Here is a 25,424-nt window from a genome sequence, read left to right as displayed (position 1 = left end):
CCCAACCCCAACCCCAACCCCAACCCCAACCCCAACCCCAACCCCAACCCCAACCCCAACCCCAACCCCAACCCCAACCCCAACCCCAACCCCAACCCCAACCCCAACCCCAACCCCAACCCCAACCCCAACCCCAACCCCAACCCCAACCCCCCCCGAAGAATCATCGCGAGGCTATGCATGTACACAAAAAACCAATGTCATTATCATTCAAAATTCATAACGATTTCCTCATTTCAAGAGATCTCCTTTTTCAGACGCTATCTCACATAATAGATCATTATGTCATTATGATGTCTCATTGTGGATAAATTGTTGGAAATGCAGTAGGCTGAAATAATTAGGCACCTTTCTGAAGAGGTATTTTGCCGATGACTTCCTTATCTTGTACGGCTACCATCGGGTAATGCAGTTTTGTTGTTTGGTAGATAAGAATCTAACTCAAGATTCGGATTCAGGTCAAGAGATTTGAAATACCTTTTCCTTAGAGAAAGACAGTTAATATGCTATGCTTGCTCAATGTTGTGCTCACAGTCTCTTACTCTAGTGACTAGGATGGATCCACAAACATTGCCATTCTATTTAATGATGTGCTACAAATCAGACAGAGCGAGGGGCTATTTTTGGGTAATAGTTGAGGATTATTGTACAAGAATAAATCTTTTTTCATCCCTTTGCTTATTGGATAATATATAAACTCTAACTTCTATCTAATCTGGATAATTGACGTGTGATGATTATTGAATCTATTTGTTAATGCCCATTTCCGCTGTCTACATCCTTGATAAAAAGGGGAGAGTTCTCATCTTCAGGAACTACAGAGCATCTGCCCCTGCCAATGCTCACTAGATATTCAATAAGAAGATTCTAGAGTATGACTAGTACACCACCAAGCAGTCATGAAGGACAAGGACGGCAACATCTTCTGCCAGATTCGGCACGAGGATCTCATAATCTTCTCAGTCAGTAATCAAAATAGTAATGCCCTTATGGTTTTCTCTTTCCTGTACGCTTTCCTCGACCTGTTGAAATGCTACTTTAAAGAAGTTCGCGAAGAAAGCGTACGAGATAACTTCGTTATCATATATGAGCTGCTCGATGAGATCTTGGACTTCGGATACCCTCAGAACTCAGAGTTCAAGCTGCTTAAAGAGTTTATCAAGACAGAAAGCTTCTAGCTGAGCATATTGGGTGGCGGCAATACCAGCAACAAGAAGGGTATCGAAGCAGTGACTCAGTTTTCATCAGCAGTCTCATGGCGCACCGAGGGGATCAAGTACAAGAAGAATGAGTTCTATCTGGACGTCATTGAGTCTGTGTCGATGCTCATTGGATCCACAAACAACATCATCCGATCAGAAGTGCATGTAAAGTTATGGCAAAGTCTCATCTGTCAGGAATGCCGATATTGCGCCTAGGTCTGAACGACAAGGCCTACTTTGACATGCAAGGTAAGGAGACTAGGTCGCGGGCAATCGACTTTGACGACATACGTTTCCACCAATGTGTAAAACTGGACAGATTTGAGAAAGAAAGAGTGGTGGCCTTTATTCCTCCTGATGGCTAATTCTAACTCTTCAGCTATCGCATTGAGCTAAAGGTCAAACCATTGTTCTCTGCTGAAGCTAGGATCTAGCGTAAGAGTGATTCTAATGTGGTTTTTTAACCAGCTCGTCCTCCGTGTCAAAGTGCATAGCAACTACAAGGAGAAGAGCAATGCTAAGGACGTGTAGGTCTTCGTCCCTGTCCCAGAGGATTCTGAGACTCCTGTTTGTGATACCGCTCATGGAGTGTGTCACTACACTCCCGAAAAGTATGCCATTTGCTGGAGAATCCCGAATTTTCCTGGAAAGAAAGAGCTCGATATGCGTGCAGAAATGAAACTGCCATCCGTGCCTTCACCCAATCGCAACCGATATCTCCGCACACCAATCAGCATCCACTTCGAAATCCCACTGTTCACAGTGTCAGGGTTCCAAGTTCGCTACCTGAAGATCGAGGACCGAAGCGGCTATAAAGCTCTTCCCTGGGTGAAATACATGACAAAGAATGGAGACTTCAATATCCGAGTCTTCTCATGACAAAATCAACTCGATCATTCATTCGTATCAATATTTTTCATTCTTATCGATATCTAATAGAATGTCCGAGTTCAGCTAGCTTGGCCAGCAGCACTACAATGGGGTTCGGTTCTGCCAGGAGTGTAACAATATCATGATCCCTGTTGGGTACGTTGAGGATGCACCGGAAGTGCTCACCTTCCGCTGTAAGAACAAGGACTGCAGAAGTGAAGAAATTAACTACCGAACTAAGAGGGCACTCAACGAAATGCTCCTCTACTCAAAAGAGTTCAGAAAAGTGGAATTCAGTCAAGACAAGGATCTAATTTTCGATCCCTCAGTTCCGAGGGTGGGAGTGATTTGTCCAAAATGCAAGTACAGTGAGGCAGTGTACTATCTGACCTCGGATAGTGATGAAAGGAGGTTGATAAAGAGACTGATCTGCAGCAGAGTGGAGGACAACAAATCTGCTTGTGGGTTCAGTTGGGAGGCCAATGAAATTATTGTCTGACCATCATCTTTTTAGAATTCTTTCTTTTAGCCCTTTTAGTCCTCCTCGACCGATGATGTCCTAGAAGATGTGGGAGGCCTTCTTGGAATATCTTTTGTTAAGGGCTTTAGGATTTAACTGCATGAAGGATATTGGCTTTGGCTTGCCCTTCACCTAGCGATCTCCTCCTGCCTCAGCTCTGTATATCTTTGGATCCACTTTCATTATGTGCACTCCTTGGTCCTTCTTCACCTTCTTGAACACCCTACTAATAACTTACCCTCCTTCGAAATCATCCATAGCTTCCCTCCTCTACCTCTTTTCAGGCATCTTGGCAAAGATATCCTTCTAGCTGCCTTCTTAATTCTTGGGCTTGTGGTACTGCTCATCAAAGTAGTTAACTGGCCATTGTTCGTGCTACTCAGGTTAGATTTCCATATCTTTGTGCTCTGCTGAGGACTAGGCTCCTGATTCTTCTTATGGGTGAGTATGCTGATGATGCTATTTTCGACGAGTGGCCTGCACACGTTTTTCTCTTCTGCTTTCTTTTATAGTGTTCCTCAGGAGCTTGTGATCCTCCTCTGGAATCCATGTCTGCAGTTTGTCAACCCCTACTTTCTTTACCAATTTGAGGAGCATCCTTTTGAGGAGATGTCTAAGTTCGTACCTCAGACCATCGCTGGTCTAAAACACTGCTTTTACAAACTTAGGCAGAAGCTAGGTAGCCAGCACAGGTGGCAGTAGCATGGCCACCTTCCTGCCGAAGATAAGCAGCCCTTTAACAATCTCATTTTTATCCTCCTTGAACAGATAGATCAGCACCTAGACGATGTCTCGAACTAGTGGTAGGTCCATTTTATGACAGAAGTTGGAGATGAGGAGTGTGATGGCACGAATGGCATCAGCTTTCATGATGGGAGTACCGACCATACCCACTGTCAACAACTGGAGATATTCCTCTAACAAGCCCACATCCAGCATCTTCCCAGCCATCCGTAACAGCATTCTCTCAGCAGCCTGTCGAGCCTTCAACTTATTAATCCTTAGACCGGTGATAAGTTAGGGAGTGATAACCTTGGCAAATTCAAGGAAGGAAGGCACCAGCTAGTCCTTGAGGTTGTTGTATGCACACTTGTTCCAGATCAGTTCGTGAATTTAGAGGCGGAGGTGGCTGGAACTTGGCTAGGGTTAGGATCGGTGGATGAGGGCCAGGATTGCTCCGTTGTGGATGTTGCTGGTTGACCGGGTCACCTCCTTTAACAGCTTTAACCCATCCTTGTTGTAACTCTGAGACAGCAATTTCTAGGCCAGCTGCATAGCTAACTCTCGTTGCGTGAGGGGAGGGGATTGAACGACGACAGATTAATCGTTGAACACTATTCTGGTGGCCACTGAGATCAACACTTTCAAATTGGCCATGAATTTATGGTTGCTCTTAGGCACCTTGCCATTGTTCAGTTGGGAGGAAAGTGCTGATGCATTCTTAGTAAAGACTCTGCTTATGTAGTCGAGAGGGCATATCTGCACCATAGCCTTTATGCACTAGATGATAGTCGTATTGCCTTCCTATTGCTGCAGGGAGTGTGACAGGACACTGATTATCTTCTAGGGGTTGATGTTAGCTCCAGTTTCCAACGAATACTCTGCCATACTCCTCATGCCGATGAGGATTTCCTGGCTGATTCTTTGCTCAGTCAGTTTGAATAAGAAGGACTTGGCAGTTTTCTAGTTGCTGAATTTGGACAATGCTGCTAGACAGCCCCACAGTCGTTTCTTTATAGTCTCATAGAAACTCCTCTTTAGCACTGTTGTCTAGCTGATTATCGCTTTGTCGATCAGTCCGAGAAGAGGAGAAATGAATCTCTCAAAATCTTATAGATTGCCTACTCTTATCATTCTATTCAGTATGTCCAGCAGCCATAGGTTGTTCATCTCTTAGTATGACTAGTCAGATGGATCGCCTTCAAGGCCTAATGGGAAACTTTATAGCAGATTCTGGCATCCGAGCTTACCGAATGCCGCCTCAAAAGTGCAGCTCATCCAGCTATGGGACTTGCAAGGGACGTTGGCCATCCGCTGTAGAATTTTCATGACTGTGTCTGCATATTTGGTGGGTAGTTTGTTGATGAATGCTGATACTGCAGTAGCTATTTCTTGGGGATGGCTGGCAGCCAAATCTTCAATGAGCTGTGAAAAAATAGCCTCGGAACGCTGTGTAGGAGAAGGCCCACTTATGTCTAGATTGTCTAAGTCGAGCTAATCCCTGCCCCCCAGCTAAACTGTCTGAATTAGTTCGAGTATATCTGAGTAATGGCATATAAACTATCCGGCAACAAGACTCAGCCAGGCAGGAAGATACCTCCCAGCCTGATAGGGATCTGTCCTTGCCAAGGCCCTAAAAGCCTCCACTGCCACTCTACCCAGGCTCAGTTCATTATGACTTCCTTCAACGCTGAATAGCTTCTCTAGCATCTTTTCAGCCAGTTGACTTGAAAGTATCAAGGGGGCTAGAACCTCTAGTGCTTAGAGAATGGTCTAGGCTTAATGGCTGGTGAGAAGGAGGGTGGTCAGGTTGTCGGTCTGCTGCTGGCTGAACGTTTTGAGAAGGGGTGTTGATGCCTTCACTAGGTTGTTCACTGTCTCGCTTGATTAGCAGCCTTCTATCTAGGAAAACAGTAGCCTGAACAGAGTATTGCTGGCTGTGACACTTCCCTGTGAAAAAGAAGCCAGGTCTTGGCCAATCCTTTCAGAAAGAGGTCTCTTCCCTGATAGTTTTTTCACAATCAGCTCTAGAATCCTGGCTGAGATTTAAGCCTAGGGGAAAGTTCGAACCAGCTGTAGAGCTACTGCTGACACTGAGATCAAGATGGCTGGGTGTTGGTGTGGCTTGATCAGCAGTTTTATCATCTCTCCACTAAGCCGGTCCAGGCTCAACTCTAGGAAAGCAGGACTCACTCGTGGGATGAGCTGGTTGAGCAGAAAGAACAGCCCGTCAACTTAGTTTTAGTGGTGGTTGCTGATGATCAGTCGGATGACCAGCTGTGCTATAGCAGGTACTTCTTTAGGTGTCCCATGCAGCCCATGGCTAAGCAGAGAGCCTTCGACAGATTGGAGCATGAAGAGTGCGTTCTTCTGGGTGCGCCCACTCCCTTCACAGAGCTCCTTTAATTCCTGTTGAAGAGGGGACTCATCGATCATAGCCATATTTAGTGATAGCAACAACAACTAGGATATTGATATGTATGTATGCTATATATTATATATCACAGTATGAAGTAGAGCAGGTTCCCAGCTGCAGCTGAAACGCCGAGGATCAAGCTGGTCAGGACGTACTTAGAATAGGGGTGCCCGAACTCATCCGCATCTTATGATCCTTTGAACCCCAGCCTTTGCCCAGCTTTGTCAAACACTATTGTATACCCCTTCATGAAGGGAATTCCCAGGATGATCCAGTTCCCGTCGTACTGTCCCAGCAGCACCTGGCAGTACCATCTGAACTAGCAGGAGGGCATAACCAGCTATGAGTGCACTTTAAAAACCTGTCCTGAGGCATAGAAGGTGAGACTCATGTCGGTATGGACTGGACAAAAGATGGCCAGGTATTAACCCTGCTCTTCAAAGCAGCCAATTCGGTCAAGGAAGGGGATGAAGGCTTGATAGAGCTGGTAAGGCAGCATGATGAAAGTAGTGCCTGAGTCTATAATGGCATCATGTGCTGCTGTGAGAGGCTGTCCTGCTAGCACCACATTCTCAATCAGCATGTTCCATTGACCATCTCCATTGGTCTATATGTATGACAAGTTCTGACAGTGTGGTGGTAGAGTGTCGTAATATAAGGCCTTGTCCTGCAGTGACAGTGCAAAGACATTCGAGCTGATGGATCCTTGTTCCCAGAGCAGATCGAAGAGATTGGCAGTTGGCGAGTTAGACAGTCCGATTAAAGCACACAGGTAGTGCGTTTATTCATCGGTCACCAGCTAGAAGAAGGAGGTGGTGGAGTATCCTCCAAGAGTGAAGACATCGCTTGATTCGTAGCCTCCAACTGTCTCTTGCTCATACGATATTTCATCATAGAAGCCATTCGATAAGAAGCTAGCACTCTGCATGTAGTTGAATGTTTGACACTCTTGCTTGAAGGCCAGGCTGGAGCTTGTCATCCAAAGCAAGTTGCTGCCTGTGTCCACTACGCAGGGCAGCGATTGTGGAGGAGAGCCAGCCTACAGCTATAGTTGGTAAACCGACCCATACTAGTCGGGGTGGATGGGGAGGAAGGCAGCAAGGACTGGTGCAAAAAAAGGAATCATGAGTTATAAAGATGGAGAATTGGGGTTTAAACCTAGGCCTTTTGTATGCTAAACTCTACCACTGAGCTAATTCTGGATTGCAGTTTGCTCTTCTTGAACAAAGGATGGTGTTTCAAAGCATGTTGTAGAGACCACCAACAGGAGGTTGATAGCTTGAATCATGATAGTGCAATTTAAAGTGAATGCTTATTGAAAGGGTAAGATCGATCATAACTGCTAATATTTTATACTTTTAAGACTTTGATATCACTTTTACTTGAGATTATGGCCTTAGTAGCCTGGTTGAATATCTTCACACACCGGTCAACATTAACACCAGCAACGGATCCTAACCAGTCAGTTAGACATTCCTGATAGATTCCTCTGGACTATATCCGTATGTGCTGCCAGTGCTGTTGTAGCCAATGTTCAATAACAACAACACACCATTTTGCAGACAAATGGACAAATTGGATATTTCTTAGCTCTTTCAGTCTTGGAACAGCATCTACTGGGCAGTCAACAGCTAAAATCTAAGAATGCCTTCTATGATGCTAAATTGATGAAAAAATGTTAAAATGAAATCGACTGCACTCACCAGTAGAAGATAAGCATATAAATGGCATGATTGATTTATGCTAATGGTAATACTAATTCCAGCTGACCTTCATTTACTGACAATCGAATAAGGAGCAGACCAAAGAATCAGATCCTTTATTTTCAAACAAATACTCTTTATATTCTTTGGGATGTGCTGATTGTTTGTCTGCTGGGTAATAAGGAAGTGTATGATTTGATATGAAATGATAGTAAAATAAATGACCTTGGTTGCTAGCTGTTAGCATAGTCAGTTTAGAACGTCATACAATAATCTGTAATATCCAATCATTATATATTCAATCATTATATCAGCTTTATGAATCAGGCAGGAAAGGTGGCTTGGCTGAACACGAAGGCAAAGGAAAGTAGGCCTGACCAGATTGCAGAAGTGGCTGACCTCAACATGTTCTAAATCGATTTCGTACACATCAAGCAGGCAGAAAACCTCAGACTCTCTGAAGTTGAACCCATCCGCTGCCGGAATTGCACTGTGCTTTTAAACCAGTTCTCAAAAATACTTGACCTTTAAGAGTATGAACAGGCAGTTGCTTGTGGGAGGGTGAGATAAAAGGAGGAGGCAAAAGAGATGGAGATGATAGTGCCGGTGCTGGAGAAGGTGCTAGATCTGCATAAGGGGACAGCTGCTTGGGTGTGCTAGTACTGTGGCTGCCACAATTAAACACCCATTGCTTACAAGGAGATTAAGCCTAAGCAGAAGGATGCTGTTTTCGTCATCAAAAGGGCCGAAAAGAAGGATGTCAAGGCAGGTGAAAACGCTCTGGTGTTTTGTATTGATCTGAGTGGAAGTATGAATGTCACCCAAGAAGTCAAAGGAAAAGTGGATCTGAAACATGGCATCTCTAAGGAGGAGATTGAAGCTCTAAGGGCTTTTCTGGAACCCGGGGATGAGCAGCAGCTGATTTCAGCCAACTCATTCATCTCCAGAAAGCAGTGTATCATGGCAGCCATCTAAAGCGAGCTCAGAGGAATGACTGTCTAGCACCCAAAGAAAAAAGTCGGCTTCATCTTCTTTTCCAGCGAGGTCGAACTAATCGGAGATGGCACTGTTGAAACTGTCGTTCTAAAAGGAGACATGCTGAACAACCAAGAGGGTATCGCCCAATCCCTCAAGGATGTGTAGCTGGATTATCCGATTGAGGACACCTATGACCATCTGTACAAACGATTTGAGAGTGCAAAGGCTGAAGGGCAGACTGCTCTTGGACCTGCTTTAATGGCGGCTGTGATGTTGGCTGGTAGAGGCACTGGCAACTCAATCATGCTTTGTACCGATGGACTTGCTAACCAAGGCCTTGGCAACCTCCAACTAGGAAGACCCTAAGACATAAAGTTTTATGATCAGTTGGGATAGCTAGCAGGATAAAAAACAACTCAGATCAACATCCTGACGATAAAGGGGGAAGGGTGCAAGATGGATGTGGTAGGCAAACTGTGCGATAAGACCAATGGCAACCTCACTAGAGTCACTCCTGAAACACTCTCCTCTGACTTCGCCAACATTCTGCAGGACTAGGTGATTGGCATCAAGGTGCTCATCCGAGTGATACTGCACAGAGCCCTTCGCTTCAGGAATGAGAAGGCTGAGGACATATCTGCTGATGGATCCATCATGGAGAGGAAGATTCCTATCGCCACGGTTAAGACCAAATTCTCATTCGAATATGAGCTCAAGTCTAGGTTAGAACTCGACAAACTGAGGATTGACTTGAAGAACCTTAAGGTGATACCCTTCCAAGCACAGATCATTTACTTCAACAATGCAGGTGATCATCTTGTCCGTCTCCTGACTGAAGTGGTTGAAGCCACCTAGAAGCAGGATGTCGCAATGAAGGAGGTCATCGATATCGAGCAAGTGCACAGACGAGCCCAAATGAACGTTATCAACTGGCACGAGGACAGACACCTCCAGGAACAAGCGCCAATGCTTAGTAAGGCTTACAATGACCTGATAGAGAGACCATAACTCAACAAGAGAAGTGAGATGATGAGGCAGAACACATAATTCAAAACGGAGAGCAAGCAAATGGAGCAGATCCTACACAACCGAAAGCAAAAAGCGTAAGGAAAGAAAGTAATGCGGAAGAAGAAGATGAGAGAGGAGAGTTTGTCGGACTGTTCAGACTAAGACGAGGTGGTCTACCAAAAGATTAAATCAAAGAAATGACACCATTATTAAATGTTGGCCTTATCCTTCATCAAGCCCATCATGCCCTTCATTCCCATGATGGAGAAGCCCAACAAACCAGTCTCCATCAAACAAAAAACCATCTACACTGCACTTGTCCTGTTCATCTATCTAATCGCTTGTCAAATCCCTATCTATGGCGTGCGTAGGTCTGCAACTCCAGATTCGACTATGTACTGGGTGCGACTGCTGATGGCATCCACTCGAGGCTCACTGATGTAACTGGGCATTTCACCAGTCCTGACCTCAGGCTGGATCATGTACCTGATGTCAGCAACCGGCTTCCTCTAGGCCGACCATTCTAAGTAGGGCAGGAGTCTGTACAATGCCGCAGAGATGACCTTAGGCCTGATCATATCCTTCGGGTAGTCAATCTCCTACATTCGTAATGGCAATTTTGGGTATGTAGAAGATATCGGGGTGGGGATGGCTATTGCAATTTGGCTGCAGATCTTTTTGGGAGGACTGATGGTGATCTATCTTGATCAGCTGCTGGAAAACGGGTATGGAGTGGGCTCAGGTATCAGTCTCTTCATCGCTTTGAGGAGTTGCTAGTATGTCTTTATGGCCTCTTTGTCCCCCATTACCATCAAGTCTGACGCTGGGACTTAATTCTATGGCAGTATCATCTCTCTGTTCCATTTTCTTATGGTCAAACCTGATCTTACATCGGCCTTACACAGCGCCTTTCTAAGAACCTCTGCTCCTAACTTGCTGCAGACGATGGCTACGTTCGGACTGTCACTGTTCTTGATTTACCTGCATCGGTTCAAGCTGCAGATCAGAATGAAGAATGAAAAATATCTTGGCAGGGATTTTAACTTTGACATAAAACTGTTCTATACAAATACCATCCCGGTTATCCTAATGTCTACGATCATCGATAATGTTCATTGGCTGTCCTATTTGCTATACCAGCGGTTCAGCAGCCATTTCCTGGTCGTTCTCATCGGAAAATGGACACATAGCAATAGGGGACCCATTCCTACCAGCGGCCTTTCATACTATATAAACCTACCCGATACAATGAGAGATCTGCTCTAGGACCCGATTCGAGGGGCAATTTCCATCCTGTTCGTACTGATTGTTTGCGCATACTGCTCTTACAGTTGGTGGAAGGTGACAGGCAAGTCTCCATAGAGAATAGCGATTAACATGAGGGATAATGGGTTTGTCCTGGAGGAGGGAGGGTCGATAGTAGAGCGGCTGAGAAGAGAGTACCTGGCAGCGAATGTCTGTGGGGGAGTGTTGATAGGAATGATAAACATCGTGGCTCAGATGGTTGGTGTGATCGGGTCAGGGTCAGGCCTACTACTAACAGTGTCAATAATAATCGCCTTTTACAACCGCCTCAACCCTGACGACCATAACTAAATCTACAAGTGAATCATGCATCGTGACCAGAAGAGAGTATTTAATATATATATCACTGATCAAGCAATAAATATATCATGGACACTCTTCGGGAGATTGTTAAGCCTGAGTTGTTGCAGTATTATGGGGACTGGCTGAAGAGGGCTAGTGACCGTGAGAAGAAGGGGCTTAAACTCATCCAGCAGATTATTGACACCAAGGGTAGGAAGAAACTCCCTCAGGATTCTCTTGTCTCTGCTATGCAGCTTGTCACCAGCAAGTCCATCTCTATCGGGCAGGCCGAGGAAATCCTCAGGAAAAAATAAACCATCACCAGCTACATGCAGTCCTTTGGCTACCTCGAAACCGAACTAAAACCTCAGAACAACATCTTCAAGTACAAAAAGCTAAAGTAGCTAGACCTTATAATCCCCCTCCAGCCGATCGCTGTGCAGATGATCAGCAACTGGGTATAGCTGAACGACCTGCTCGATTTCCAGGAGCAAGTGCTCTACTGCCTGCGTGCGTTATATTCCAGGTACAAATCGAAGGAAGTAGCCACGACGGAAATGAAAGAGCAATACAATTGGAACATCGACTGGGATTTAGCCAAGCCGATTCGAATTGACAAGGCAGGGTCTGAACTAAAAGCGTACAAGCCCAACTACCAGGCCATACTGAAGCAGAAGCTGAAGCAGGAGAAGCTCCAGGAAAAATTGAGAGAGCTAGAAAACAGCGAATTCGCATAGAAACTAAAGATCTTCAAGTCGTTTAAGATTACATGAACACGATTGCATTGTGTATCATTCATTCATAGCTGGTTAAGGCTTGGTAGGTATCATACGTTAGGAAGTATTTCTAGGGGTTGGCCATCACCTCCTCCTTGAACTATTCCTCCTTCTACCAGTATCCTAGCAGGTGCATCAGTTTTACTACCATCTCTCGCCTCCATTCCTTTGCAAACCAATCCCATTTCGTCAGCTATGCTCGGAGCTCAGCTTTGGTGAAGGACTGCCAACCCCAACGATCAAGCAAGGCATTGAGGATGGTATGTTCCATATCAGTCTCATCCTCGAGAAAGGGCTCTGCAGTAGCTAAACTCGGGATGGAGTGAGAGAGTGTTAAGGAAGGGAACCCAGAAGGGGATCTACTCTGAGTGCTAGGATAGTGGACAATCAAGAAAACGGTAAGCATCATCGTTATAAAATCTAACGTCAATAACTGCTGATTTTAGTCATATTCATTTGCCCATCTTGGGCCGGGGTGGGGTGTTAGGACGCTGGGGAAGGGTCGACTTGACCGTCTCTAAAGGTTTCAGAATCTGGAATGAGCAAACCATCTACCCACCGACATGCTCATCATCCCTCCTGCATTGTTAAATTCGTTGCAGTAATTAGGTGCAGAGAAGACTGTCACTAACCTTCGACTTGCAAAAAACTAATACCCTTCTTCCCACCTGATGTGCTCGGCAGATCAGATCAAGCCCCTGCTTCTCTAGAAAGCTTGTGACGACATCCTTTCCGAATACAAAGGAAACTCCTCGCTAGGAGTCTTGCCATCCTGAGCAACTCTTTTCAGGGTCTGACCAAAGCAGGTCGCAGAGCAGTCCTGAGTCCGGGACGTCAGTGGGTCTGCGAACGGCTTTGATCTGTTCGAGCGAGGTCATATCAGGAGAAAGCCCACCATGCATGCAAAGTACTTTTTCCTCGACAAGTGCAGCTATAGGCAGACAGTTAAAGCAATCGGTGAACGTCTTCCATAGTTTGATATTGTACCTGCGCTTGCACTAGTCATAGAACCCGTATGTGCGGTTGATGGATGCGCATTAGTGGTTGCCCCTTAACAAAAAGAAATTCTATGGATATTTTATCTTGAATGCTAGCAGCAGACAAATTGTCTAGAGGCTTTGCTGGCCGCGGTCCACATAATCTCCCAGGAAGAGGTAGTTGGAGTCGGGGGGCATTCCTCCTGCGTCGAAGAGTCTGAGCAGGTCAGTGTATTGTCCGTGGATATCCCCACAGATTTTGAGGGGAGCTTCCAGCTCGATGAGGATGGGCTGGTCTAGGAAAATTTTTCTGGATTCGAGGCAAAGGGCCTTGATTTCCTGCTCAAGGAGAGTCACTCCCTTGCTCGTTTTAGTGAAGCCCGCCAGTAATTTTTTTATGATATCGTCAATGCTTATATTTAACATATAAAGAAATGGAATGTAGAGCTTGTTGCACGCAGCTGTTCACTCTTGGCGAACAAGTCCACTAGCCCGAGGGACACTAGATGGAATACAAGGGCTACCAACTGTAACACCTTGACCCTATCAAAATTCACATCATCATGAAGTCTATCTGTGCTTTTCTCAATGGCAATGGTGGACACATCCTCATCGGAATAACTGAAAGTGAGTCCATGAAGAGAAGAGTGCTGGGAGTGGGTATCACTGAGTCAGAGAGAGAGTTGTTCATAAAATTGATGGAGAGGATAGCAGAACGCTTCTACCCGTAGGTCAGACTGGACAGGTAGATAGAGTTTAGCTTCATACCGGTCAAGAATTAACCTGCCATGGCTATCATTCGAATGAGGGTTAAGGGCAACCCTGGTTTATTCTATTCATTTTACACTCAGGAGTAGGAGATGGAGTGGTGGTTCTACCTGCGTAATGATATCGAATGCAAGCAGATCACCAACTGCGAGGCCAAGGACTGGATCATCGAACGAGCACTCCGTCCCGAACCATACTCCAACCTACATCGATGTCCTGCAGCACCTAAATTTGAACTATCAGCCAAGCGCAAATGCATGGTCAGCATGCTGACTCTTGAAGGGGCGGTCCTAAGAACATGGCAGTACGAAAAGAAAGAAGAACCAGAGCTAGAGTATGGCAAGAAGGAGTAGTTGATATTAGATGGACTTAGACAGTGCTTGTATATAGGGAAGATGGACAAAACTGCAGGGAATGAATTGATAAAGGCATTGAAGAACGTACTAGAGAAGTACATGAAGGACAGTGTCAGGTATGAGTATAGTCCAGGAGAGAAATGTATATTGGTGAATGGTCCCATCTAGCAACTAGACCTGCTGAAGACCGTCATCTAGACCAAGCTCCGAAGTTCCATAACGAAAAAGATCGGTCCGTTCAGTCTTCTCATCAAATGATTAAACGAGTTGATATTATTGTTCAAGGATCACTGCGCCTTCAGGTTCTGATAAGGGGTCGCTGGCATATTGCTGTTCATCATGCCTGGGTAAAGGGATGAATGGTGGCCTTCACCAGATGGTGATTGGAGTGCTGAAGGCAGGCTTTAATGATGCGGTGGATATGCGGAGGATGTGGGCTGAGGGTAAGCAGATGATGCCGTTGCAGTGGGTTGGGGATAAGCAGATGAAGCCGTTGCAGTGGGTTGGGGATAAGCAGATGAAGCCGTTGCAGTGGGTTGGGGATAAGCAGATGAAGCCGTTACAGTGGGTTGGGGATAAGCAGATGAAGCCGTTGCAGTGGGTTGAGGGTAGGCAGATGATGCCGTTACAGTGGGTTGAGGGTAAGCAGATGAAGCGGAAGTGGGTTGAGGGTAGGCAGATGAAGCAGGTTGTACATATGTTGAAGAAGTAGGCTGATTATAATGTGATGAAACAGACAGCGACGGTTGTGGAATCAATGAAGGTTGATGATGAGTGGATGAGATAGTCGGGTGGTAAGTGGAAGCAATGGGCTGTGGATATGATTAACCTGCTGACAAGGGAGGTTGATAGCCTCTAGCTGGAATGGATTTCTGCATTTCAGAGGATCTCAAAGGCAGTTGCTACCCTACCATTGTATAATCATAGGTGGGTATAGATCGACCTTCCCTCTCCAGCTGCTGGATTTAATGGTAGGAAAGAACCTCCCCAGTTTCAGCATTCCTGATTCTGTCGATGACAGCAGGATCTAAAATCACATTGCCTCTTTTGATGTCTTCAAAGAGGGATTGTGAGAAATGTACTATTTAGCGGTTGACAGGTTTGTACTAAGGGATGTTAATGGTCTTGGTGACAGAGACAAAATCATCCCTATCAATAGGCTGAGGGATGTACTCTGTGATCGTCTACACCTTGTAGAAATCAGGCACCTTCTTTTAAATAGGCACTTGCTTTGTCACCCTCTTCGTATCGTAAGTTATCTTTTTGGTAGGAACCTTTTCTTAAGTCCATTCTTCAACGTAGTCGACTACCTTCCTACGGATCTTAATGTAGTCCGAGCTTTGGATTCTTGATTCTGGGGGAGGTTCAGCCTGGAGAGTCTCAACTAGATTCTGTTGGATTGAGCCATCACAAGGAGGACAAGGGGGACAGTTATTGGGTCGGCTGTAGGCGGGGATAGCGGGCTTATTGGACTCCATTCTGTAGGAGTAGTCATGGGGCAGGCTCATATCTAAATAAAATCAGGATATGTTTAAGTTTAATCAAACTTAAATAGCTGTCTTTTATGGTGTCAATTTCAACTTATTGCTTGTATAATAATAGAGCTGGGGTTCGAGGACTGCTTGTTGTCCGTGCTTAACTGATTAGGACTGCAATGAATAGTTTATTGGTGACATGCAGCTTATTAAATAAGCCTAATCATGATATTATATTGCTGCTATAAAATTGACTAAAAGCACAAACCATTTTATGAAGCCATTTGGTAAAGGTGTGTATGATCAGTTGTTGCATATCATCATTATTAACATTCCTGCTAACTTAAGACAGCCATGTTAGAACATATAGTTCTCGGCTGTCGGATGTCACGGGGTCAACTTAGACCCAAACAAATCATCTACCAGCAAGCGAACAAATATAGGGCTCTGGAAGGGAAGGGAGACCCGACCAGAGTCCTGAGACGACGAAGAATAAAAGGACATGTGATTACATATCATAATTCATCTCCACTCTCTTGCATGGTGCTTTCAGGACAACCGTGAGAACACTTTTTTGTTCAACTACTGTGAAAAGGGTGATCGCAAGGTTGTCGTGAAGATGCTGTGATATGAGTATTTAAAATGCATGATCTTGAGTCCACTTTATTAGTCAAATGCTTATCATAATTTTTGGTAAAGGCCATTAGCCTCTTATCATTAATTTCACCTCTTCATCGATCTTGTTGCACGATTAAACATTTAAGCTCAATTGAGGTAGTCACTACTTAATACATGGACAGGTTTAGTAGGTTCAACTTTAACCATCTATCCTTCCAGGTGCAGGTTTATTGCAGTGAGGTTGGCACTTTACAATCTTCTGTCCAGTTTCAATTGACCTGTCGTTCCAATAAGAATTAACTAAGATTAGCCGTGAAGATTGCGGAGGAAAGGTTATTGAGCGCCTTCTGTCCTAATGCTGTTATGCATAATGAGGTTGGCCCATTCAGCCAGAAATTGCTTTACCTTCTCTTTCATTTCCTTGCTCAAGATTAATTTCAGTGTCTTAGGCTCATTCTAGATAGGTGCAATCTCTCTTAGTTGTCTTATAATTCCTTTAAGGAAAGGGTAAAAGCTGTACATCAAGCTATTTCTCTACAAGACTTTATTTCTTATAGGTGTACTTTAAGATATCAACGTCTACTATACTTTGCATTTGTTCACCATCCATAATGCTCAGGATTGTCACTTTTTTATCTACTTCTAGTCCCTCGGCACAATCCTTCATATAACTCTTGCTGTAGTCCACTTATTAACAGTCTGTCAAAGAACCATTGCCCTGTATGAATGCAGTGGTAGGCTTGCCCAAAGGTTCGATTTAATTGCATTTATTAAAATGTTATACTTAATCACTGCTCTTCTAGCTATGCGACCAAAAGGAGCAAATGAAACTGCAGTTTACACCCAAACACTTAAACCGAAACATTAATACTATCCACAAGTTCACAATATTATTCCACTATATTTACATTACATTACGACTTTGTTAAATCTACTCCCTGGTAAAGCCTAGGTAGAGTCTAATTGGTAGGTTAAGGGAATATTCACTGACTCTCTACACTAAACAAACACCACACATTCAAACATAAAACCGAATTAAAATGGGAGCCTAATAAGTATCCGCAATCAACTTCAAAAGAGAACTGTTCTTTCATACAGGATCGCATTCTAATTACTCAATCATCGAGAAGTAAGGCTAGCACATCAAGCTCCAGGAGTATACTGTCTCCTTCCTTGATTCCGATGTCTTCACCAAGGCATTCTAGATCTACACTCGCAGACTCAACCCCATGCCGAATGTTGTCCGCTTGATCTCTGCGAAGGTCGTCAGTGGAGGCAGAATGTCATGTGCAGATTATACCTTGGCCAAGGTCATCACCGAGCATATCCCTACTTTGCTGAGTGATTTAACAGGGGCTGAACTAGGATAGTTGCTTCAAGGTGCTAAAGGACAGCCTACACGGGTTCCAGCTAATCTCACAGGAGTTCAAGATGGGCTTCAATGTGAACTCATCCATGATCGGACTAAACAAAGCGAATTAGATTCGGGTGTGGATGAACCGTGACTTTTCAAGGAATGAGGTTGAAGGTAGGAACAGCTAGTTCAACTAGCATCGAATAATATAATCCTTGTACGACACTATCTAGTAGATAATAGAAGGAGGAAAGTATCCTGTGTACTTCAAGTAGCTAAAGGACCGATAGAAGAGGCCTTACACCTTCTAGTAATCAGCAGCCTTTATCTAGCAATTCAACAACCAGCACAGCCTACTCAAACAGCATTGCCAAGTCCACAGCTACCCACGTTCAGTGGCAACCACCACCACCTCAAGAAAAGATGAATCATTTGATCTCCGTGTATAGCACACAAGCATAGTTTATTGAGTCATGGCAGATTAAGAACCGAAGGAGGTTAAGCCGTATGAACTAATTGTGGAGGGGCAGGAACCGACCAACTCTTCTCGAGGGTTCACTGGCAAGGCAACTGCCAACTACCCCTCTGGTGATATCTATGAAGGACTCTTTGAAAACGGACAGAGGAATGGCCGTGGCAAATACACCTACGCCAACACTGAAAGGTACGAGGGTTAGTTCAAAAACGATAAGAAGCATGGCATTGGTAGGATCTGGTACATTGACAAGAGTTAGTACTATGGTTAATGGGTGGAAGGCAGGAAGGAGGGAGAGGGGCTATACACCTATCCTAATAAGGATGTGTACTCAGGTCAGTGGCACCGCAGCATGAAGCATGGTCAAGGCACCTATGTCTTCAATGATACCGCCATGCGTTTGAAGGGTAACTGGCATTAAGGGCGACTTGTTGAAGGACAGTGGCTGTTCCCCAACGGCACCTATTTTGAGGGTAAATTCGAGCACAACAAGCCTGTTGGAACTGGAGAATGGGTGTTCATCAATGGGAACAGAGTGAAAGGCTGTTACGAACAGATGATCATCCCTCCTGATGATGGACAGGCTTCAACACAGCCTAATATAAGACTGGACTGGCAACAGATCCAAAGCTGATCCCTTCATTATCTCATTATCTCATGGTATATTAGAGCCACCCCAAAAACCCTACCAGCTTTTAATCGTGGTGTGGTCGGGCTGCCACCTGAATGCCAACTTCATGTCCTTAACTCAGCCGAGCAGTCTCTTTCATGAGCCTTTCAGTGGCATCCCTCGCATATGGGTAGTCAGCCTCACTAGCACGTACCTTGCGTATCGGGAGAGATGCAACAGGGCAGTCAAGGACATTGAAGACCACCCCGTAATATAGCTCATGTACTAATAGTGCACTGGTGCCACTCTGCAAAGAAGTGAAGGGCATCACTGGAGTTATGATAAAGTCTAATTGCTGGCTATGCCAGTACTCGATGATGCGCTTCTTGATCAGTTCTTTCTACCTGACCATCTAGAAGAACTCCTTCAGGTTGTAATCAATCAGTCTTCGTGTGATTGTTGCTTACCGCTAGTAGTTGAACAAATTCAGCAGAAAGGCTTTCACTCGAAGGAAGGTTTCACCCCATCTCTTGGCTGAGACTGCCTCCAAGTGATAGGCAGCCGGTTTTTAATGTCTGCTGAATGACAGGATGATCTTAATGATAGGTGGATAGAACAGCCTAAAGAAGATGTCGTTCAGGTTGTTCAAGTGCTCATCTAGTCCTTCAATCTCAATAACCTGGACACCTTTGCTAGCCATCTTATCAGCCACCTCCTGTATGCAATTCTGGATGGCAGGGACAGTCTCCAGCTGCTTGATGCTCTTTATATAGCCTACTCTTATTCGATGGCTGCTAATGGATTGCACAGAGGTTGTATAAGCCTATTTTTACCATCTCCCTCCGACATAAAAGTCGGCTCCGTCTTTTGACCGGCCTAGAGTCAACTCGCCACAGCTATTTGATGAGTCCCAGCGAACATGCTGCAAACCCCATTACAGGCTCGATCTACTTAATTATCTAGAGGTCGTGGCCTGATGGGCCTACTCTCCCCATCCTCGATATTCTCTTCCCAGTTGGCTTGAAACCGTACACCCCATTGATAGATGCTGGTATCCTGGCACTCCCAGCTGAATCACTTATAATGGCGAAAGGTACTGCGCCAACCCGAACCAGAGCGCAGTCCCCTCCACTGCTACCACCCACAGAGGAATCCAGGTATCACCTCAGCCTTGCCGAACAAAAAATTACTAGACTAGATTCCTAGCAACCCCTGAGGCACATTGCCAGTACAGACCGGCTGACATCCCACCTCCTAAAGTATTCTAACCAGCTAGCACGACTAACCAGCCTAGTAGTATTCCTCCTTGACGAATCCTCTGGCAGGGAACATGCCCTTAACCTTAATATGCGATTTCACGGAGTAGGGAATATTCTAGGCTTCGAACTTGGGGTTGATGTAGCCGATTAGGCCTTTGTTGTACTTTATTAGATGCTGGATGTAGCAGTCGCGTTGGGATTTGAGTTGGTGGAGACTGGTGGATGGTGGCCATGAAGGCTCCTCTTTCTAGTTTGGACTGCACTGTTGACGGAGTCGTTCAAGAAAGGTGGCTGTCCTCTGCTGGCGTGGGACAGCCTCCCTCAGATGTGTATCTTCATTGAGCATGAACTGCCTGCAGAAGAAGGTCAGCATGCAAATTAATTTGATGAAAGAGTAGTAAATTTTAGGGAACTTAAAAAGAAGCAGCTAAAGTGGATCCAGCTTCAACAAAGCTCTCACTTCGCCTAATAAATTGGGCAAGTCCCACATCCCCTTGCCCAGCCTGCTGCAGCCGGGTTAATCAACTTTCTCCAGGCAATCGCTTTGCACCCTTTAGATACTATCAAGACACGAATTCAGGCTTTTAACAAGGTAGAGGATGTATGCAAGGTAGTCAAAAACAATGTTGTGAAGGATACCAAGCTCGCTGGAATCTCCATGTCAGTTGGGTTGGTCGTGATCAAGGTCTGTTCTGACACTCTGGAAAAAGGATCTGCTGCAGTCTACATGGCAATGAGCCCTACCTCTCTCTGTCTCTCGAGTTAGTCTGCAACTGGCTGCCACAAACAAAGATGTCACCTACTTACCCAGTTTACTCTTTACAAGAGTCGAGCGCTGCATGCCGCGCCTGCTTTCTTCATCAGGTAAGGAATCATGCTGCTGTCAATCACACAAGCTGCAAAAGTGCAATACCGAGAATCCCAGAAACAACTCAACTGGCAGATCGCATCCCTTCTTCTTGGCACCATTGTCTCACATCCTTTTGATATGATATTCACGAGTTGGCCGGACAGTCCTATCTCAAGTACACGATCTGGAATGTTGTCCAGACGATCGTGAAAGAAGAAAAGGCAGTCAGGCTAGCGACTGGACTGTGGCCAAGGATCGTATGCGCGTATGGCGGGCTGTACATTTGGCGCATTCTGAATGACCCAGTGCGCAAGAATTTCGAATAGGGCTTCAAAAATAGGCTGTGATTATTCATGTCTTTCACTTATTCGAGAATTCTTGCTTCAGCCCTGAGATGTCCAGCAGCAGGAGTGACTCGATGTGCGAGGTAAACAGCCAGAAGGTGAGGATCGAGAGTGAAAAGACACAGAAGTCCTTGTATTGGAAGAGCCTGATACGAGAGGCATGTTTGGACTTGGGGAACATCCAGGCCCAGAGCAGAGTGATCTGATTCTGAATAAACTGCCATGGTCTGCTACCCTTAAAGTAGTACAGATAGCTTCGTAGGTCAGCATTCTCCATGCTCACAATTAAAAATAACAATGTTGATTCACAGATCCATGAGCACTAAGTGTCGTTCCTGACTTCATACTTTTTCTTCATCTTTGTTGCCTTCTGCTACCCTTCAAGACACTCTTTAAGCCTCTCGATCTTGTTTATTCGCACGGCGTCAAACCGTGAGCCCTTTAACGCTTCGAGTTTCAGGATCTAACGATTAGTCTTCGCCCAGATATTGGGGAGTGGTTGAGCCAGCAAACTCTTCCTATTTGAACACACCTTCTTTCTCTTGGCATGGCCGAGACTGCGAGGGTTACTCAAGTAAAATGTTTCTTTTATGGCTGCTGTAGGGGGTTTTAAACTGGACATTGCTAACAAGGCAGGTTAGGAACCAAGATGTTGGCCTTGTGCTAGATTGCTGGAGTGACAGCCCGAGAGTTATCGTTGTCTTTCTCAAGCTATTTAGACTAGACTGAATCATCCCGCATTTCAGGATCGTCAATGCTAGAAAAGGTGAGTTAGATGGGCGGACGTATAACCCGGCCACTGTTGGTTTAGGTGGGAGGCGAATGTTATTAAAGCAGAGCTGCTGCATTAGTGTGGTAGGATGAGTGTTTGTTCGTGTTAGTAATGCTACTAGTACCACTACGCCATTAATGAATATGATATGATATGAATATGGTATGGAATGAATGAATGAATGAATGAATGATAGCCTACTATAATAGCAACTTAAGATGGCTGCAGAACAACTGATTAAATACGGAGATAGATAAAAATATATAAATCTATCAATAAAATTATTGTTATGGAGAGGGAAAGTTTGATGGCTGTTGGCATCCACTCCAGGGGGTGCAGTCCTCAGCAGGTCCAGAATATTTAACATTCTATACGTCGCAGTCCCTGTAAAAATGCTCTCCAGGAATGCACACTCTCGCTAGGACCTTTAGGAAATCGTCAGTGAACAAGACTACGCCGATCGCCTCCGCCTACAACGCTAGAAAATCTAAGTGCTCAAGCTCGAATTCGAGAAAAGATAAGATCTAATTAAGGACAAGGAGCTGTAGATCTAGCGACTCAGTCTGGAACGGGAGCTCTTACTGACCATTAAAAAGGAGTATGAATCTCTGGTTCCTAAACACGATCTGCTCAAGTACCAGAATCAGCGACTGGTCGAATAGCACCAAGCTCTACATAGCCAGTACAATAACCTCAAAGGGGCTCACCACGAACAGGTCATCGAGGAACTACGCTAGACCTTGAACACTGTCCAGAGTGAGCTCTAGATCTGCAAGGTCAATAACAGTCGCTTAGAAAAGTCAAACTCCATTCTCAAACTGGAACGGCAGGATATTGAGGACAATGCCAACTATGCCATTCGATCCATCAAGATCAAGGTGGGCACGCTGTAGTCTGAACGGGACTCGCTCCTTTCAGAGGTGCAGGAACTGAAGCTCAATGCTAGTCAGTTGGAGTCTGGAGCAGATGTCGCAGAACAGAATATCGCTGATTTGAAGGAGGGCCTGTTGAAGCTGAAGGAGGAGTTCCTCAGTTGCAGTGCGGTCTGCTAGTAGAAGGATGAGATCATACTGTCTCTCAAGAATAAGATCAACCAGGTCTAACTCCAATCCCATAAGGACACTTCTGCTCTGGTCAACCTAGCTGTAACGCAGGTCCCTCTAGCTAAAGAAGAAAGATGCACAGTGCATCGAGTGCAAACTCAAAAAGGAAGAGCTCGAAAGTGCTCTCAAACTTGAGAGCAAAGATATGGCTACTGCTAAATCTGACCTTGATAAAGCTTTTCTTATCATCAAGTCAATTCCTCACCAGGAGGCTTAAAACCGAGGTTGAGCATGCCAAGAGTAGCGGCTCCTAGTGCGATGGATTGGTGCTGCAGCTGAGAAGAGAGATCGAGCAGAAAGACAAGATGATCAGCAAGTTGAAGGAGTGCAGAGACTTCGACAAGAAGGTGTGCAAAGACCTTGGGACACTGCGCTACGACACGAGCATAGTAAAGCGCGAATAGATTGACAGGATCGACGACCTCATAAACCAGATCGGTAGCAAGTACATCAAGAAACGATTCTGAATATATATATAAATACATCACCGAATAAGCAGGCTCACATCTTGTGGATGATGACTTCTTTCTGGAGGATTGTCGCCTTGTCGTCCTCCTTGAAGTGGGCTATCTACAGACTCTAGCTGAACTGGATCTTGTTCTGGCATGGCCTGTGGATACGCTGCTAGTTGTGCAGCTTGGTGAAGTAGCTTTTGTTCAGCTTTTGAAAATGATGTTTCTTTTGCTTTGGGGACATGAATAAGTGGACTGGCAGTTCTGGGTGCTAGTTGCGAATGGACTGCTGCTGTTCTGCTGGTAGTTTCCACAGCTCCATGGTATCTTCATTCTGAGCGAGCAGCAGCTTTTCAATGCGGATGGCTGACTTGACTGGTGAGCAGACAACCTTGCCTCATCCATTCTCCTCTGCCTCCTGTGAAAATGAGGAATCATCTTCATCGCAGTTTGCAATATATGCAAATAAAATGTAAGACAAATAAGCTGCTGGTCAAGAGCCGGACACTGACTCGGGTGACCGCATCATCCTTGACATGAACCGTATTGCAGTGGAGTACCTTAAGAATGGCAAGTATGCTGACTCTTTTGGGCTCTTGCGCAAGGTGCTCAGTTTGTTGGAATCAGAGAGGTAGGAGTAGCCTTACAAGGGCTCCATCAACCGTCTCTAGTCCATCACCTACAACAACCTTGCATGCTACTATAAGAAGACGCAGAAGCCTAAGGCTGCACTCAAATTCTTGGAGCAGGCTTTACACACTGAGACTTTGATCTCTGCATAGCCTATAGAACTGGCTCAGACCCACCTCAACATCTGTGTGACACTCTCTCAGCTAGGCAGACATCAACTCGCACATGGCCATGCTCGTACTGCACTCGACCTGATCTAGAACTCCTCCAAGAAGGACTCCTCTCTAGTCGAGCTGTAGATCATCACGCGGTACAACCTGGCCACTGAACTATAGCATCTCAAGATGTACGTCTAGGCTGCCAAAGAGTACGAGGCTGGGTTCAACTTCGGTACAAGGATGCAATCGAAGAATCTACTGGTGAGCATCATGAAGAACTTGAAGGGAGAGGTGGATGTCAGGCTGGCTGCCAAAGAACGCAGGCAATTGGGGTTGTTGTCCCGTCGTAAAGAAAGCGACATTCGCAATTACAAGCATGTGAATGAACAGAACAAACTCAACTTCATCCAAAAGCTTGAGAAGTAGGCCAACAAACGCTAGCGCCTACAATCCCTCAGAGACAAAGCCTTATGATTTATGATTTGCTATTTAATCTGTTGTTTGTCTTTCATTGCATTTGTGCCATGCTGTTGTTCCCCCCATGGTTTACTACTACTACATATGGGACTGGTTGTACAGGGATGTTGTAGGCTGGCATCATCTGTGGACTCCAGTTTTTGCTGGAAAGCTGGTGGGTATACAACTGGCTGGATGTAAGGGAAGATAGTCACCTCGTTCGACACCATCGCTTCATCACTACAGCACCCGCAGCATGGGTCAATGTCTGCATGCAGTCTGATCTGAAAGGTGCTTTTGACAAGTTTACCAGTACAGGTAGGCTGGTACTAATGGGGATTACTACCTAAAGTCAGTACATACATAGGCGATTATTGCCCCAAGAGACACTCACCAGCAAGCATCCCTCTAAAGCTCTAGCTAGCCAGTGTCTTTGTCGTAGTCTGCTGCATCCCTTCACTGACTCTCACATTGACATAGTTGACGATGGAGACAAGGACCCTCTCTATATCCTGACTGCACTCCCGGTTGTCTATCTCTGCATACATCTTAGCAGTTTCGCCCAGAGTGTAGCCGTTCTTCTAGAAGGCCACCTTTATCTTGTAGGAGCCTTGAGGGACACAGCAGCAGCAGGACACTTCTGCCTGTGATTAGAGGATCTTTGATTAGACTATTGCACTCTGCCGCATCACTAGTGACCCGATGTTGAAGACTTTGACTGGGGAGTCCAGGTAGCCGATCACGTCGTAGCCGATTCTAGCCTTCATCTAGTGGTTTGAGAAGTTGAAGGATGCCGGCCAGGAAGGGTTCAGTTAAAAAGCTGAAAGGGTACTGGTACTGTCCGGGCATGAGAGTACCCCCCGATTGCACCAATCACTCCATCAGACTTTATGATATCAAACTTCTCTCGGCACCATCTTATCTTGGCCACGTCGTAAGGCCCCCTCCTTAAGTACGTTGGCTTCTTTCCACCTGAAAAGTTGCCAT

The 25,424-nt window shown here is 45.3% G+C and overlaps 1 pseudogene across 1 annotated transcript; it reads right to left on the bottom strand.

Moving 5' to 3' along the window:
- Positions 1 to 5,915: 5,915 nt before the first annotated feature.
- Positions 5,916 to 25,204, bottom strand: LOC308128233 (serine/threonine-protein phosphatase PP1-gamma catalytic subunit B-like; annotated as a pseudogene). Its single transcript has 4 exons — positions 25,130 to 25,204; positions 24,908 to 25,018; positions 12,340 to 13,096; positions 5,916 to 6,047 (listed from the first exon to the last, which is right to left on the bottom strand). The product of its transcript is annotated as a serine/threonine-protein phosphatase PP1-gamma catalytic subunit B-like (transcript).
- Between the last annotated feature and the right edge of the window lie 220 nt (positions 25,205 to 25,424).

The sequence above is a fragment of the Lipophrys pholis genome (assembly GCF_963383615.2).
Source record: "Lipophrys pholis genome assembly, contig: SCAFFOLD_319, whole genome shotgun sequence".
Lineage (NCBI taxonomy): Eukaryota > Metazoa > Chordata > Actinopteri > Blenniiformes > Blenniidae > Lipophrys > Lipophrys pholis.
The sequence above is the reverse complement of the archived record's forward strand: the minus strand, read 5'-3'. Positions and strand labels throughout refer to the sequence as shown.